This window comes from Planococcus citri, chromosome 1 (genome assembly GCF_950023065.1).
Source record: "Planococcus citri chromosome 1, ihPlaCitr1.1, whole genome shotgun sequence".
Classification (NCBI taxonomy): Eukaryota; Metazoa; Arthropoda; class Insecta; order Hemiptera; family Pseudococcidae; genus Planococcus; species Planococcus citri.
The window spans coordinates 82976264-82994773 of NC_088677.1; the positions used below are offsets into that span (position 1 = coordinate 82976264).

The 18510-nt window shown below is 37.2% G+C and overlaps 1 protein-coding gene and 1 long non-coding RNA gene across 3 annotated transcripts in view; one reads left to right on the forward strand and one right to left on the reverse strand.

Annotated features, from left to right (window-relative positions):
* LOC135838325 (uncharacterized) overlaps positions 1–18510 on the forward strand; it is a 345767-nt gene that overhangs the window by 210435 nt on the left and 116822 nt on the right. The gene's annotated exons all lie outside the window — the stretch shown is intronic.
* LOC135838069 (plexin-A4-like) overlaps positions 1–18510 on the reverse strand; it is a 55462-nt gene that overhangs the window by 6049 nt on the left and 30903 nt on the right. The gene's annotated exons all lie outside the window — the stretch shown is intronic.

Sequence of the window (18510 nt, forward strand, 5' to 3'; positions counted from 1 at the left end):
TGTAAGATGTAGGTTCAACCTACTATGTAAATAGTTTCCCCTTCTCTTTGGTGAAATATTGATTGAAAATTATCTTCGTGAATTTTAGTTAAAATTAGAGCATTTTTGTATTATGTGGGTAGGTAGGTTTGTCTTATCCTAATCCAAACCCATCCCAATATTTCCTAATCGTGAATTTTCCTAATACCTATTTTCCTCATTATTTGTTCCTAGTTCAAAAATTCTCTTTAATTCCTAATCCTACACCACATAATGTAAAAATTGGCGCCCAACGTGGGGCTAGGGCTTAATGAGTTTAGGTATTAATTATTCAAAATTCATCTTCAGAAAATTTCGTGTCAAAATTCCATTTTCAACATGTGTTTCATGTTCGGCACGAAGATTTCTTTCGATCAATATTATATGGCCGTTAGAATAATAACTCGAGCGCGTTATCTTTTGTGCTATGCTTTCGCCTGATGAGAAGTACGGTCCGCCTGTGGGTAGGTATCGAATAGGTAGTAGGTACCTACTTCACTTAGGGAAAAGTTTGTTAGAAAGCATATTTTAGATACAGGAAGAAACCAGCTTCGAATTGTACTAGTCGTTCTGGTATTGTACATGTAATAAAATGTATCACCATCAACGAGATAACAACATCGAGTAATTGCATCAAGACCTCCAAGTACCAGAAAAATGATCGAGTATATTATTCACATATGATAAAACATGTTATAACTAGTTTTACGAATGGTACTGTGTACAGCTTCGGCTAGGATAGGTTTTTGATAAAGGCCGCTAAATTTTCATCCCCCTTTCCAGCATATGTCTGAATATCCACATATTCAGCTTATGCCTTTAGAATTAAGATACGTGTTTTCCTAATAAAAGTAATAAAAAATACAAAAAAAAAAAAAAATATGTGTTTGTGTTAGTGTAGAAGAATCAGCATCGGGCTGAACAAAATTTCTAGGAATCGTACGTAGTTTTAGTCGCTATTGTATTATGCTTGTAAATCGCCATTTTGTTATTCTCTTATCTCTCTAGTCGAGTCTACGATCGCAATCTAAAAACGCATTCGGTTTGAGTATTATCTTTTCTTTCGTACTGTAAACATCTCTCTCGAGTATTTGCGTTTGCGTATGGTTTTTTAGTGCGGTATTTTTACTTTTTGCTAAATTGATTCGATTGTTGCGATCTTTGTTTCGAACTTTTGATTTAATTAATTAATGAATTCGCTAGTGAAGTGAAGTTCGAGTAATTCGCGAGCTTGTCGATTCGATTGTTTTGAAAGTTCCAGCCGAATACGTAGCTGATTATATTATTGGAATATTATTTTCTCGTTTCTGTATTTACGATTATGGCTTCTTTTGAGGTAAAATTAGATCTAGTTATTTTGTTTACCTTTTAATTTGATTCTTCTTGTTTGTAATGTGTTTCGTTTTCGAGAATATTTGACATGCCAAAATTGGTTGTATTTCGCAACCTGGCGCCTGCGTGGGTATGTACTCTTCTTTGGTTTTCTCATGCATAGTCAAATGTTTTCGAGCGAGTTAGTGTTATTTGTGTTACTTGTAAGATCATTACCTTGGTCTGTAGGGAATCTAGGGATCCTTAGTTAGGGAATTTTTAGATAGTTAGGGACCATAATGCTGACTCAACATTGCCACATGGTAACTCGAGTGTTTATTAATCAAACTTATTCACAGTGAATAATTCAAACGAACCAGATATTGAACTCAACGAGTCTTCTGCGAGTGCTCATTTTCACGATCCAGCTGTTATTAGTTTTATCGATAGCAGTAATATTGCACTCGAAATTTCTCTCGACGATTTAATTGATTTCGACAATCCTAATCAAGAAGCTGACGATTCGATCGATAACGAGTTAAGCGGTGTACGAGATCGATTAAACGAAACATCACGACAATTCGACCATTTCGATTCCGATTCATCTTCAGAACTCGAGTTAGATCCAGAAGAGAAAAAAGAACGTCGACGAGCTAAACTTTTTCGACCAACTCCGTTGTATTATCTACGATCACCTCGATTTCCCGAAGGTTTCTTCAAAGAATCCCGTTTTCGTTCAAAAGTTCCAAAAACTTTTGATTCTACTGACGACGACGTCGCTGATATTCATATTGAGATTCCAACTGAGGAATTTGACGTTTTCGACGAAGAAGATCAATCATCTCCAACAATGTCATTCTCTCAAGCTGATTACGAACGATTGTTAGCCGAAAATGCCGCGATTAAAAAGAAAAATGAAGAGCTACAATCAAAAGTTACGAAACGAATGTCCCTCGCTAATGCTACCACTGCTTCAACTTCAGAAGGAGCAACTCAAGGTACAAGCGGAGTATCTGCTGCGTTGCTAATGGACGTTATCGAAATAAATAACGAAACATTATCTGAAAATATTGCCAAGCAATTCGCTATACATGCTAGACAAAGTCGTGGTGGAGGCGATGGAAATCGTGACTTTGTTCCTCAACCATCATGTTTGACGATACCTCAACGACATTTTAACCTAAAAGCCAAAAATGAACAACTGGTCTTTCCAATCGAAGATTGTCGTTCGTTGTTAGTTATTTCACCGGTACAATTCTCGAGTGTCGATAATTCTGGCAGTAAGAAAAATGTAAAGCAAATCTGCGAAGGAGCTCGAGTTACGAAATGGAAAGCTAGTGACGATTACCGAACTGTCGAAGAATTTCTCATCGAATTTGAAAACGAAATTCGCCAATTAGTAAAAACAAATCAAGAATACAATCTCTGTCTTGACTATTTTCTCGAGCATACCGAGCTGATCAATTATAAAAAGGCGCTGCAGATTGACGAACCTTGGCATTTGAATGCTATAAAATTGGTTAAACAATTTTCCACCATAATGAATCATCAACTCGATATCGAAGAATTTAAGAACGAAGTTAAAAATGAACATCAAAGCGTAGTCGATTTCTGTACATTTTGGTTGAGAAGAATGAGATGGAATACATCGGTTACGCCAAAATGGGTTTCTCAAGTTTTAACCGATAAAATTGGTAAAGAATATCGTGAAGTTTTCAAAGAAACTGAGCCTACCGATACGATCGAAATGATTATTGAAGCGATTGCTGAAATGGAAAACTCAGGAATAACTAAGAAGCGAAGTGTGAATGCCAAATCGTACTATAACCAAGTTGCAAAACCTTTGATGGATAAAGTGAAATCCTCATCATCATCGAAACCATCATCGAGCTCAAAAGGTGATTCTAATTCGAGTAAAAATAATAGTTCCAGTGAAGGTCGATCAAATCCCACACCGAAGAAAGGAAATCCGTTTATAAAATTCGATAAAGGTCAAATTCTAAAACGTTTTGACCGAGGTGGAAAAGCTCAATTTACCAAAGTAGCAAGTGTAAATGAGATCGACTTCAACGAACCCGGTCTAACAGTTCATTATATCGATATGGACCATAATCTACAGAAGTATGATCCAAAAAATCCACCGAATTTTGAAGAATTTTCCGCCTGCGATATTTCGATTCCACTCGAAGATTTAAACTTGAATTAGGTAACACCGAAGGTCGCAGTGTTACCTCTAATTTCGATCAGCCGACCTTTGAAGCTGCTATAATTCATAATAAAGAAGCTCCAGTGATTCCTCCGGTAGTTCCAGAGATTCCTAATAAAGAAAAGATATATCTTTTCTGCGATGGAATTGCATATATCGGTAGTAACGTCATGTATAAATTCCTGCGATTTCAAGAGAATAAAAACATCGCTGATCACGCTCAATTTCTATTAGTTAATGATAATTTGACTGTAAAAAAGGTGAATCAATTATTCGAAGAAAACACTTTCGATATACCTTTCGGAACCGAACATGCCTTAATTCACCTCGGCTTGAAAGAATCAATGTTTAAAAATTTCGATAGTTCCTGTTTCCAGAACGAGTTGAACAAATTGGTTGTTACTCTGCGTGATATACGAATATGTTCGAGGTGCTCTTCTATCGTTCTCGAGTATATTATGACGTCATCGACGTATACACCGGTGAAATCTTCACAACCACGTAAAACTAGTCGAAGTGCGTAAACGAAAGCAGCTAAGCTATCTTCGGTACCAAAACCCACAACCGTCATAACAAAGGGAATACCGTCGATCGTGAAAGATAGAACACACTGTTGATCTTCTGCTAATTTTATTTGGAGAAAACCATTATTGAAATCGAAAATCGAAAAATATTTCATGTCCTTAAACTTCATCCGCATATTGTTAATATTTGGCGGTTCAGTCGAGTGTCTAAGGATGTATTCATTAAGTGGTCTTCCATCCAAACATATACGGACTTTTCCACCTCCTTTATCCACATAGACGAGACCTAACTTATATGGTGATTGTCTTTCAACCACTTTTCCTTCTTTTTTCCACTTACGTATAATTTCGTGGACACCGTCTTCGTAACGATGTGGAATTGGTCTTGATTTACACCATACCTTATGTGGAGGGGGAAGTTTGTTACCTACAAATGCGAATCTGTGCTCGTAACAATTGCACAACCCGATTCGATTTTCGAAAGTCTCATAATTATTATGAATATGTCTTCTTAACGTACCTTTATGTTTATTCGAGAGTTCTGTACCCTCGACAGCTTCTTCTATTTTATACAGCAACTCGGTACAGATGACATAAGATGGATTCTCGCTGATCGAAAATATCTCTTCAGGCTTCGTAGACATGATATACTGGACCTCTTCTAAGGGATACTGCTTCGGATCTCTTTTTAACTCGAAATTCATAGCGTTTTTGACAGAATCTTTATAGTGAATCTTGAATGTTTTATTCTGGAGGGATGTTACTGTTGGATCTGTCAACTCGATGTAATTCTTGGAGGTATGAATTACTAACTCGAATGAACGCATCAGATTTCGACCCAAAATCAACGGTGTATTCAGGTCTTTGACGATAAATGCCTGAATATTAAATACACTCTTGCTCGGTTTTTGTGTCGGAAAGCTCATAGGTATATAAGCCATTTTCGTGATTTTTGGATGAGCTTTGGTTGCAGCTAGAGAAAACTTTTGTCCCATACCATCAGCTTTTACTTCACTTTTCTTCAGTTCTGGGTACGCTGCAACGATTCGTTCATAAACACTCTCATTCATGAGAACATGAGAGCAACCATTGTCAATAAGTGCATCGACATCGATTTTACCGAACTGGACTGTTATTTTCGGCGACACATCTTTATTAGTATATTCGATATCGACTGGATCGAGTACATCGAGGATGCTGTGGTTTAGATTGAATACCACTGGCTCATCTGATTTACCGTACATACTATCGAGTTTTTCATCTTTTTTCGTGTTCTTATATGGTTGCGTTTTAAAAATATTGATTCCACAATATTTCTTGAAAAAGCTACACATATCGTACTCGAGTTTATTTAAATTGAGAATTTCCCAACTTGCGTAATCTGGTTTCGATCCATGAGATATTCCGCCAGGCTTGTATAATTCTTTCTTGATATCGTAAAGAAAAGCGCCATCAGATGTGTATTTGAACCATTTCTTCTCAGTTGGAACAAGCTCGTTGCGTTTGACAAAAGGAGAAAAAGCATTCCAAAATAAGCATTTATCTTGTTTCGTCGCAGTGAAATAGATCTTTTCATTCACTTCTTCTAAATTCTTCCAATAATCGCTCCAGTAAATTTTCCAAATATAAGCATCGATTATTGGAAGAATTTAGAAGAAGTGAATGAAAAGATCTATTTCACTGCGACGAAACAAGATAAATGCTTATTTTGGAATGCTTTTTCTCCTTTTGTCAAACGCAACGAGCTTGTTCCAACTGAGAAGAAATGGTTCAAATACACATCTGATGGCGCTTTTCTTTACGATATCAAGAAAGAATTATACAAGCCTGGCGGAATATCTCATGGATCGAAACCAGATTACGCAAGTTGGGAAATTCTCAATTTAAATAAACTCGAGTACGATATGTGTAGCTTTTTCAAGAAATATTGTGGAATCAATATTTTTAAAACGCAACCATATAAGAACACGAAAAAAGATGAAAAACTCGATAGTATGTACGGTAAATCAGATGAGCCAGTGGTATTCAATCTAAACCACAGCATCCTCGATGTACTCGATCCAGTCGATATCGAATATACTAATAAAGATGTGTCGCCGAAAATAACAGTCCAGTTCGGTAAAATCGATGTCGATGCACTTATTGACAATGGTTGCTCTCATGTTCTCATGAATGAGAGTGTTTATGAACGAATCGTTGCAGCGTACCCAGAACTGAAGAAAAGTGAAGTAAAAGCTGATGGTATGGGACAAAAGTTTTCTCTAGCTGCAACCAAAGCTCATCCAAAAATCACGAAAATGGCTTATATACCTATGAGCTTTCCGACACAAAAACCGAGCAAGAGTGTATTTAATATTCAGGCATTTATCGTCAAAGACCTGAATACACCGTTGATTTTGGGTCGAAATCTGATGCGTTCATTCGAGTTAGTAATTCATACCTCCAAGAATTACATCGAGTTGACAGATCCAACAGTAACATCCCTCCAGAATAAAACATTCAAGATTCACTATAAAGATTCTGTCAAAAACGCTATGAATTTCGAGTTAAAAAGAGATCCGAAGCAGTATCCCTTAGAAGAGGTCCAGTATATCATGTCTACGAAGCCTGAAGAGATATTTTCGATCAGCGAGAATCCATCTTATGTCATCTGTACCGAGTTGCTGTATAAAATAGAAGAAGCTGTCGAGGGTACAGAACTCTCGAATAAACATAAAGGTACGTTAAGAAGACATATTCATAATAATTATGAGACTTTCGAAAATCGAATCGGGTTGTGCAATTGTTACGAGCACAGATTCGCATTTGTAGGTAACAAACTTCCCCCTCCACATAAGGTATGGTGTAAATCAAGACCAATTCCACATCGTTACGAAGACGGTGTCCACGAAATTATACGTAAGTGGAAAAAAGAAGGAAAAGTGGTTGAAAGACAATCACCATATAAGTTAGGTCTCGTCTATGTGGATAAAGGAGGTGGAAAAGTCCGTATATGTTTGGATGGAAGACCACTTAATGAATACATCCTTAGACACTCGACTGAACCGCCAAATATTAACAATATGCGGATGAAGTTTAAGGACATGAAATATTTTTCGATTTTCGATTTCAATAATGGTTTTCTCCAAATAAAATTAGCAGAAGATCAACAGTGTGTTCTATCTTTCACGATCGACGGTATTCCCTTTGTTATGACGGTTGTGGGTTTTGGTACCGAAGATAGCTTAGCTGCTTTCGTTTACGCACTTCGACTAGTTTTACGTGGTTGTGAAGATTTCACCGGTGTATACGTCGATGACGTCATAATATACTCGAGAACGATAGAAGAGCACCTCGAACATATTCGTATATTCCTTGAAAAGGTGAAAGCTGCTGGAATGACACTTAATCTTCGGAAGACCCAATGGTGTCAAACTCGAATAAAATACCTTGGAATGATATTTTCCGACGAAGGCGTACAGGTTGATCCAGAAAAGATTGAGCCAATCTTAAATTTCGAGTTGCCAAAAGATGTAAAGAGCCTCCAGCAATTTCTTGGTATGTTCCAATACTACCGAGAATATATGGCCAGAATTAGCGTGCTGTGTGCTCCTCTTTACGCATTGACTACAGTTGGAAAAGGTGCAATAGTGTGGACTGAAGAAAACATCAAACATTTCGAATTGCTTAAAAAAGAACTTGCAAACGAGACACTATTGACCTATCCTGATTTCGAGAAGCCATTCTACATATACACTGATGCTTCCACGAAAGCTATCGCAGGTGTAGTAATGCAGCCGAGTCGAAAAAATGATAAAGACTTAATGATGCCTATCGCATTTACCTCTCGAGTGTTGAAAGGATATGAAAAATCTTATTCGATAATGGAACTCGAACTTTTGGCAATTATTCATCTTCTCGCCAAGAATTACTATCTTTTGGCTGGTAATAAAGTTCATTTGTATACTGATAACATAGCAGTAACATACCTCAAGAAAAATGAACTTCTACCTAATCGAATCATGAAATGGTTGCTGTATTTAGATAATTTCAGAATCGATATTCGACACATCGCTGGAGCAGATAACTCGATTGCTGATTTTTTATCAAGATACACCTTTAACATTACCGAAAACGATAAAAATTTTACCATCTTTCTATTCGATTACAAAACGCCAAAGTGTTTATTCACAGAATTTAGACGACTTCGATCAATCCAAAACAACGATGAAATTATACAAGCATGTATCAAGAAATACCCAGAACGTACTCGAGTTGATAAAAAATTGAACTTGGTTATTTATCAGAATCACAATGACCAAGAATGGCGAATATTTATTCCAAAGAGTTTACAACGCGAGATAATTCAACACTATCATTATGAATACGGTCATGTTGGAATTACTCGATTGATTCGCATTATACGAAGACATTTTGATTGGCCTGGATTAACAACTCAAGTCTGCCAATTTGTGAATGATTGTATTTCATGCCAAATTTCAATGCGGTCAACTACTCGATTATATGGTCCAATCCAAACCCTCGCTTCTGAACGCTTCAACGAAATATTGTGTTTGGATAATTTTGGACCAATTCCAAGCAGTACAGCTGGCGTCGATACTGTATTTGTGATCGAAGACCATTTCACCAAATTCGTCAAGTTATACCCATTAAAAGTCGTGACTTCTGCAAATATACTCGAGCGAATGATTCTTTGGATAAATGAATTTGGACTACCTAAAATAGTTCTTAGTGATAACGGTCCTCAATTTACTTCCCGTTATTGGAGAAAATTTTGGTTAAAAAGAGGAGTCCAAATACGATACACGTCAAGATACACACCAAATAGTAATCCGGCTGAAAGAGTTATGAGCACAATTGGTTCGAGTATGAGAAAGTATATTGCTGATAAACAAAAGTCATGGTGTCGGATACTACCAGATATCGAGCGTAAATTAAACTATACGGAAAGTACTGTGACGGGTTGTATACCCTATGAAGCAGTTCGTAGACGTTTAGTACCTGATCCGCTAGTTGATATAATTAAACAACGAAAATTACCACTCAATATAAATCAGCGAATACTCGAAAATCAGAAAAAGAGCCATGAACGTCGACAAAATTATTTCCATAAAGTTCACAAACCTGTGATACTTGATATTGGTGAAAGAGTGTTTGTGAAAAATAGACCTGTATCGTCAAAGGAGAAAGGAGTAGCTGCTAAACTATCACATCAATGGAAAGGTCCCTATAAAGTTATCGATAAACCTTTCATCAACGTATATGAACTCGAAGATGAGAAAAATCCAGGATATATTATTCGAGAAAATATCCGTCATCTTCGAAAGTATAACCCAGCTACAGACGATACTGTCCAACCACCGATAGAATAGGAGCCTTTGTCTACTCGTCTTAGTCTTCTATGTCTTTCCCTCTTTATTTTTAATTTATTCTAGTTATTATTTTTCAATAGTTTGTAAAAAGTCTAAAGTCTCTCTTAGAAATATTCTAACCTATTTTCGTGTATGATTTTAAAATGTTTACAGAATGATTTGTTCGCGACCTGTCGCCAAAACCATATACACCCAATCATTAACTCGAGTCCTGAAAATCTGAAGAAAACATTCTCAGCGGAAGATCTTGACACTCGAGTATTCGTCATACGAAACGACCAAGAAGATACTCTCACAATCAAGAAACAAAACGTCAGATGTCCGATTGCCGAGATCATCGAGATCTCCGTTTCCGCACTCGATTTACCCGCACCTTTATCTGGACATATCATGGAAGCTGAAATTCAACGGGTAGAGTTGTATATTCGAGAGTACCTTCTAGCCATCTTCACCGCTGATCGCCTATCACCTTGTAAGAAGTGTCTTATTCCGAAGGAGACGCCGAATTTACGTGATTTACCATCTTTAATCGCGGTCGAAGTTGAAGGCCTAACTGAATTTTTGTTCGAGCAAATGGAGACGCTTTATCGACCAATATCGCCCACTACTCCGGTTCCAGTTCAACAATCGGAGTCAACTCCAACGATACGTCGAGCATTTTCCGCACCCTCGGTTTTTTCATTCGAATACGTGGAAAATCAGCCCGAAGCAGTTGCAGCGAAGTCGAGTGAACCGGCTATTGACTTGACGCAAGATGAAGAACCGATTAACATCTCCGATAGCAGTAGCGATATTGTATTCGAATTATTAAATCAAACGATTCGTCAAGTATCAATCCCTTCCTTCAACGACGAAGCTTCAACTTCCCACTCGACTGAATTCGAAAATTTAACGGTGTCACTTACTCGATTACCTGCTCCTCTCAAAAGCGCATTGAAGAGCCCCGATGAAGGTCTACCGCCGGCGAAGAAATTAAGCTACGAAGAAGACGTGAACGGTGAAAAGAAAACAGTCTGTTTTCGGTTTCCTGACTCGAAGACTGTTCCACTTCAACAACCGAAACCGAGCGAAGATGATCCTTCAGTGGAGAGCATTTTGGCAAGCCTCCGTCAGAACTCTATCATGGCTGAGCTCAACCTTCATGACCTAATTCCACCACAGAGTCGACCATCAACATTGCCAATGGGCGAATCTCATGCGAGTTCAACGCCAGCTCCATTAGCTGCGGCAACTCCTTCCACTGACGTCGCTATTGTCACTGTTGAAAATGAGAAAGTCGAAAATTCGAGTTCAACGTTAGCTTCGGCTACGGCAACTCAATCAGCAGGCGAAGCGATGCAGATCGAAAATGTCACCGAGAACATCGAAGAATCGGTCCAACCAGCTCCATTAGCTGAAGTTTCTCAACAAGCAGCTCCTGCCGTCGCTGCTGTTCCTGTAGAAAATGTTATCGCTCCCGTCATATTACCACCACCTCAACCAGCGTACGTCACAGCGAAGTTTCCTCGATTGAATTATGCCGAGATCGATGGTATTCAGATTTTCTGCCATGATTTAATAGACGACGATGATATTCCGGTATGTACTCTACGACCGTATATACCAACCGAGTGGCCAGCTAGTTACCAACCTTACATATTCCAATGGGATCCAACTGATCGAGTGTTTGAACAACTTGCCGTGAATCTATGGGATGCTTTGATCCGAGGAACCTATGTCCACTATAAAATCGTGGTGCCAAGATTCGAATACTATGATAAGCGGCAGTCCTTCGAATGGCCAAGAATAGATATCGAAGCGGTTACGTGGCGAAATCATTTGAACTTGGTCCGCTCGACTTTTCGCAATGAGGTTTATCCACGTGAACACGTTTTCCGTCCGAGATGGTCATACGATAACCAGACCAACATGAAACATCTTGTCACAGTTCTCGGAAAAATAGCCAACGATAATGTCGAGATAATCATCGATCCGACTTTACAAGTATCGTTGATCAACACCGCCGCACTTGAGTATTTCGATCCCTTCGTATCGTTCGATTTCGAGTTTCTCCGCCATCCTAAAGTTGTATACGTGCCTTGGAAGGACGAGTTCCGGCTAGTTGTACGTCGAAAAGTGAACGTACCATTGAAATTAACTCCCGGTATCGAGCGCAACAAAAACGATGTCCATTGGTTTCCGTGCTATGTTGCTAATTTCCAAACTACTAAGAAAATCGAGGCTCATCACGGTACGATAATCTTAGGTGTGCGAGACATCGGACCATTGATCAAAACTTACGATCCTATCGCCGTTTCAATCAATCTCCGAGGACCGCCAGCAGTCCCTTATTCGAGAACGGTCAGGTGTAAGGAGAAGGTACCTCGAGTTCGCATGATCGGTCTCCTTCGAAGCTTACGAGCGATGGATCGCTTCAAGGTACGAGATAATTTCTACCCAGTCGAAGAATATCTCATCCGTAAGACGAGTAAAAATTAAGTGGTATATTCAAAATTTTTCCTTTTTGTTAATTTTTGGTTTTTTCTTTTGAAATTTTTCATTTCGAGTTGTATTATTAGTATTACCGTGAATATTCTATATGTATCTCGATTATTGTTTATGGGTAATGTGTTCTTTGGCGATGGCCTATTTTTCATGTTGTTCTTTTTGTTATTGTTTTTTCTATGTTTTTTACCTTTTCATTATTAATCATACTCGAGTTTAAATTAGCTGTTTTTTTTTTTTTTTTTTCAATAGTCATTGTTAATTGTTAATCTTTCAATAGTTTAACATAATTTTTTTCAGTCTTGCATTCGAGTTTTCCCTTCCACAGATTTTCTTTTTGGCAGGGGGAGAAATTATGTGCTATAGACGAGCCTAAATAGAAATAGTTAGGCAAAACTTGGTACATAATTTCAATGAGCCCATCTCAAGGTTAAAATCTATGGTGGGAAACTCGAGTGATTATGACAATAGGTAATACCTACCTATTCTTCAGTATGTTTTTTCAACTCGATTAAGAACGTGCGTTCGTTTTTTGTATTTTTTATCTTAAAATTTTCCTGCCATTTCATGGCTGTATTCGAGTATTTGGTTTAACTATTTTTTGAACTAATTAAATGAATTAATTCTCCGGTAACGCGAGTGTTATTTGTGTTGCTATGAACTTATTTCACTAATTAGTTGGACTTCAATTCAAATGGAGTAAGTTTCCTGGTCGAGTTACCGGCAGGCTGAGGGAAATCCTCTAGCCAATATGTTGGTCAGCATTTAGGTTCTTATTTCAAAGTAAAGGGCTACGACATAATCTATGAATAGATTTAGTCCAAACTACTATTGATATGGTCAAGGTAATGATTAGGTTAATGGTAAAGTAGTTAGAATTCATCTGAATGATCTAGGTAAGGATTTAAACAGTGATTCAATCTGAATAATCTAGGTATAGATTTAGTAGATTTCCAACTATTTCGACTTGCTTGCAATGTCTAGAAATGTACGTAATTTTATTACAATTCGAGTTTTTATTACACTGGGATACGTTCCAACCATGATTGTGTAAGATGTAGGTTCAACCTACTATGTAAATAGTTTCCCCTTCTCTTTGGTGAAATATTGATTGAAAATTATCTTCGTGAATTTTAGTTAAAATTAGAGCATTTTTGTATTATGTGGGTAGGTAGGTTTGTCTTATCCTAATCCAAACCCATCCCAATATTTCCTAATCGTGAATTTTCCTAATACCTATTTTCCTCATTATTTGTTCCTAGTTCAAAAATTCTCTTTAATTCCTAATCCTACACCACAAAACCAATTTCCATTCTGTGCTGTTCAAAACGTATTTTCGGCAAACCTTTTGTAAATACATCCGCCGTCTGCTGATCTGTTGAAATATATTTCAAATTAATGCTATTATCAGCAGATTTCTCTTTTATAAAATGATATTTTATATCAATGTGTTTTAATCTTTTGAAATCGTTTTGACGAACAGCACTAATACATGGCTGATTATCTTCGTAAATCGTTATCGGTGAATCAATATTTATTTTAATGCTGTGAAGTAAGTTTTTTAACCACATAGCTTCACGTACTGCTTCTGAAGCAGATATGTATTCTGCCTCCATACTCGAGAGAGCAACGCAACGTTGGCGTTTTGTGCTCCAGCTTATCGGGTATGATTCAAATAGCTTGAAAAAGAAGCCGCTCGTGCTATGCCTTGTGGTTTCATCATCAGCAAAACTTGAATCAGCATAGCCAGTTAAAATGTCTACTTTATCGCTATCTTTCTTCTTGAAATATAATTTTAAATCTAGCGAACCTTTAACATATCGCAAAACACGCTTTATTAAAGTCCACACAAGAAGATTATTTTTAGTCTGATAGCGACTTAGTAGATTTACACAAAAACACAAATCAGGCCTCGTACACAACATGGCATACATCAAACAACCGATTGCGCTTTGACAAGGTTTAGTTCCCTCTAATTTTTTATCAAGTTCAACGTGATCCAATTTAATTTCAATTGGAATTGTATTTGGCTTGCATTGATCCATATTGAACTTTTTAAGCACACTGTTCAAGTAAACAGCTTGATCCAAAGATATGCAATTATTACCAATACGATTTACTCTTATCCCAAGAAATAATTTCACTGGGCCTAGATCAACCATTTTAAAATGTTTAGTTAGCTGCATTTTAATGAAGTTCATTTTTTGTTTTGATTTACAAGCAATTAAAACATCATCTACATATAATATAACATATACTAATTCATTAGAATTTTCTAAAATATACAGACATGGATCATAATATGAATTTTTAAAACCAAGTTTTTTCAAAATATAATCGAATTTTTGATACCAGCATCGTGATGATTGTTTTAAACCATAAATTGATTTTTTCAATAAACATACTTGACCAGACCTTTTTGGAATACCAGGAGGTACTTTCATATAGATTTTCTCTTTTAAATCACCATTGAGAAAAGCTGTAGTTACATCCATATGATCAAGTAGCAAATCAAATTGGACTGCTAGTGCCACTAATAAACGAAAAGTTGAAATTCGAGCCACAGGGGCAAACGTATCATTATAATCAATCCCAAATTTTTGAGAAAAACCTTGGGCAACAACTCGCATTTTATAACGAATTGGATTTCCAAGTTCATCAGTTTTAACAGCAAAAACCCATTTGCTACCAACAATATTGACATTTTGATCACTTGGAATCGTAACTAATTCCCAGGTATTATTTTCTAATAATGATGCAATTTCACTATCTCTAGCTTTTTCCCATGCAACTCTGTCACTACGAGTTTTTATCTCTTCATAATTATTGGGCAAAGAAATAGAAAATGCATCATTACAAACACTTTGATATGTGATACGTTCGCCATACCAATCTGGCTGTAATTTTATTCGTTTACTAGTGCGGCACTCATTTTCTATACTTTCGGTTTCTTCCTCCTCCTCCCCCTGATCACTGTTTAATCTTTGAGTTTCATTTTCTGAAGTTTGATTTTTAACTGAATTTTTTGTTTTTGAGAAGGAATCTTCCTCCCACTCAATACTTCTTTCACAAATGAATTTGTTCTGATTTTTAATTTTTAATTTATAGCCATTTGGTACAACCACTGGGGCGATGTGTTTCATGGTTGGAGCAGAATGCAGTGTTAATCCTGTTCCTAGTGATGTTGTTGAATGTGTGCTGGATTCTGGGTCAACTGATCACATTGTCAATGATGAATCGTTACTTACCAACGTCAAAATTCTGAATCCACCCAAAAGAATTCAGATTGCCAAGAAGGATGAATTCATCCTCGCCACCAAGGTTGGGTCAATTCAAGTCAACACAAATCAAAGTAAACCTGCCGTAATTGAAGGTGTTCTATTCAGTAAAGAGTTGCCAGGAAATTTATTATCAGTCAAAAAGTTGACAGAAAAGGGTTTTGCAGTTCTTTTCACATCAACTAAGGTGGAGATTCTCAAAAATGGAGAAATCATCTTGAATGGTATGTTAAATAAAAGCTTATTTATGGTAAATTGTTGCTCTCCCATTTTTCCAAATTTGAAGGTATGATGGCAGATTTGAAAGCAGCTGGAGCCAATGTCCAAGATGACGATGTGATTTGTCATCTCCTCCTCACCCTGCCTTCTGAGTATGATGGTGTTATTACTGCCATAGAAACACTTACTGACGAACGCATTACAATTCCATTTGTGAAGAACCGGTTGTTAGAATATGAGGCGAAGTTGAAAGTGAATGCTATCTTGGTCGGGGAAACACAAAAAAGGTCAATAAAGTTGATAATTTCAAGTTATGGCACCAAAGGCTTGGCCATATTAGTAATACAAAATTTGAAGAAATAATATCTCACAAAATGTTTGAGGGACTAGAGTATGAAAATATCGAAATTAATGATGACCTTTGTGTTCCTTGTATCCAGGGTAAGCAAACAAATTTACCATTTAATAAAGAAAAAAGAAATAAGCCCACACGTCCATTAAATATTATTCATAGTGATGTTTGTGGTCCAATAAATCCTCCTACCATAGATCGAAAAAATTATTTCGTAACTTTTATTGATGGTTATACTCATTATACCAAAACTTACCTGATCACTGAAAAATCTGAAGTTTTTGATAAATTTAAAGAGTATGTTGCACAAGCTACTGCTCATTTTGACTTAAAAGTCAATTCACTCTACTGTGATAATGGAGGTGAATATTTTTCAACTGTTGAATTCAACTTGAAAAATTATTGAGCATGGAGAGCCACTGGGCCCATAACCTGTTAAAACGAGAGACTATTGACGACTAAAATGAAACGTTTATTCAAATGTATAGGTAGGTACAAGATATTCGTTGAGAGGGAGTTCACATATACAGAAATGTCACTTAAGCATATTCATATCTATCAGTATAACATCGCAATAGTACAGTGAACATTTTGTCTAATCAACAAAAACTTGAAATAATGTATCGTAGGGGGGTGGGGGGTGAAATGGCAATTTTGAAAAAAACAACTATCAATGAGTAGGATATCGTTTTCATATGATTCGATACCGCTGAGCACGAATATGACCTCAGATTTTTTGCTACACTCACCTACCCCTCTCCAGAGCCCCTCAGCCCCCTCAATTTTCACGATTTCCGAAATATAGTTATTTTGATGATGTTGGTGTCGTTTTCATATGATTCGATACCGCTGAGCACGAATATGACCTCAGATTTTCTGCTACAATCACCTACCCCTCTCCAGAGTCCTTCAGCCCCCTCATTTTTCACGATTTTCGAAAGAAAATGACGATTACAACTATTCCAGCGACGAATGTTATACCACAGATGATGACATTAGTGATGATGACGATTAAGTGAATCACAAATTAACATTCTTTACTTTTTTTTATAAGTATTTCGTTACCATATTTTTTTCTCGTGATTTTTTATGTAGGTAGTCATTGAATTATAAAATACATACTCATACATACTCAAGTTACAGTTATCATGAATAATTATTATGCCACATATGCTCCGCATACCTATACAGTCCAGTACACATACCGATTGTTAAGTTTTCTGCGTGGAAAAAAATTGAAGGGTCCGCCCCCCTCGAGGGGGAGCCATGTGCTGTAGCTCATTCTACGAGAAATTTTATGTACAATAACAATGAACTTATGTAATTTTCCCATAGCAATGAAACCAACATCATCAAAATAACTATATTTCGAAAATCGTGAAAATTGAGGGGGCTGAGGGGCTCTGGAGAGGGGTAGGTGAGTGTAGCAAAAAATCGGAGGTCATATTCGTGCTCAGCGGTGTCGAATCATATGAAAACGACACCAACATCATCAAAATAACTATATTTCGGAAATCGTGAAAATTGAGGGGGCTGAGGGGCTCTGGAGAGGGGTAGGTGAGTGTAGCAAAAAATCGGAGGTCATATTCGTGCTCAGCGGTGTCGAAGCATATGAAAACGACACCAACATCATCAAAATAACTATATTTCGAAAATCGTGAAAATTGAGGGGGCTGAGGGGCTCTGGACAGGGGTAGGTGAGTGTAGCAAAAAATCGGAGGTCATATTCGTGCTCAGCGGTGTCGAATCATATGAAAACGACACCAACATCATCAAAATAACTATATGTGACGCGGCATACGAAAAGGTTACCCCGACCAAAAAATGAATTTTTTTTTCATTTGCTATTTTCATGTAAAATTGACAGTAGAACACTTAAAACGCATTTTTATCGAAAACTACTTTTTTGATTTTTTTGCTTGGGGTAACCTTTTCGTATGCCGCGTCACATATTTCGAAAATCGTGAAAATTGAGGGGGCTGAGGGGCTCTGGAGAGGGGTAGGTGAGTGTAGCAAAAAATCTGAGGTCATATTCGTGCTCAGCGGTATCGAATCATATGAAAACGATATCCTACTCATTGATAGTTGTTTTTTTCAAAATTGCCATTTCACCCCCCACCCCCCTACGATACATTATTTCAAGTTTTTACCACGGCGCACCAAAGCAAAAATTTCTAATATAGTATATGATGTTTGGGGGCCAAAAATACATCCAAAAAACGTGTTTACAAAATTTTACCTCGCAATCTTGATTGTTAATAGGCCTAAAAAAATGAAAAAAACGCCATTTTGGGTGGTAAATATGAGGGGAGGGGGTTGAAAATTTTTGTGGGGTTACCTATCAAGCATATACATAACCTCCAGAAAAATTTTCAAAATCGGTTGAAATGGGGCTGAGGAAAGTGATACTAAAATTTCAAAAAAGGAGGGTTCCGCAAAAAGGGGAGGGGGTGTGGATCTAAAATTTTTTGCGCGGAGGTTTCTCTATGGTACCCACTTTTCATGCTAATATCAACTCGAACGCTGTCGGGGACCATTTCACCCCTCTTAGGCGCCTATAGACGTTTTGTATTTTTCAGGGAACCCCCCTTTTTTGAATGGTTGTGGTTCCAACCCCCTTGAGGGTAGAAGAAAAGTTGATATGTCACTAGATCGGAAATTTGACGTAGATTCTTGTGTCTAACCTCATTTTTCGCTAAAATGCAATGCGGGGGAGAAAATTGCAAAAAACTGGTTTTGGGGGGCT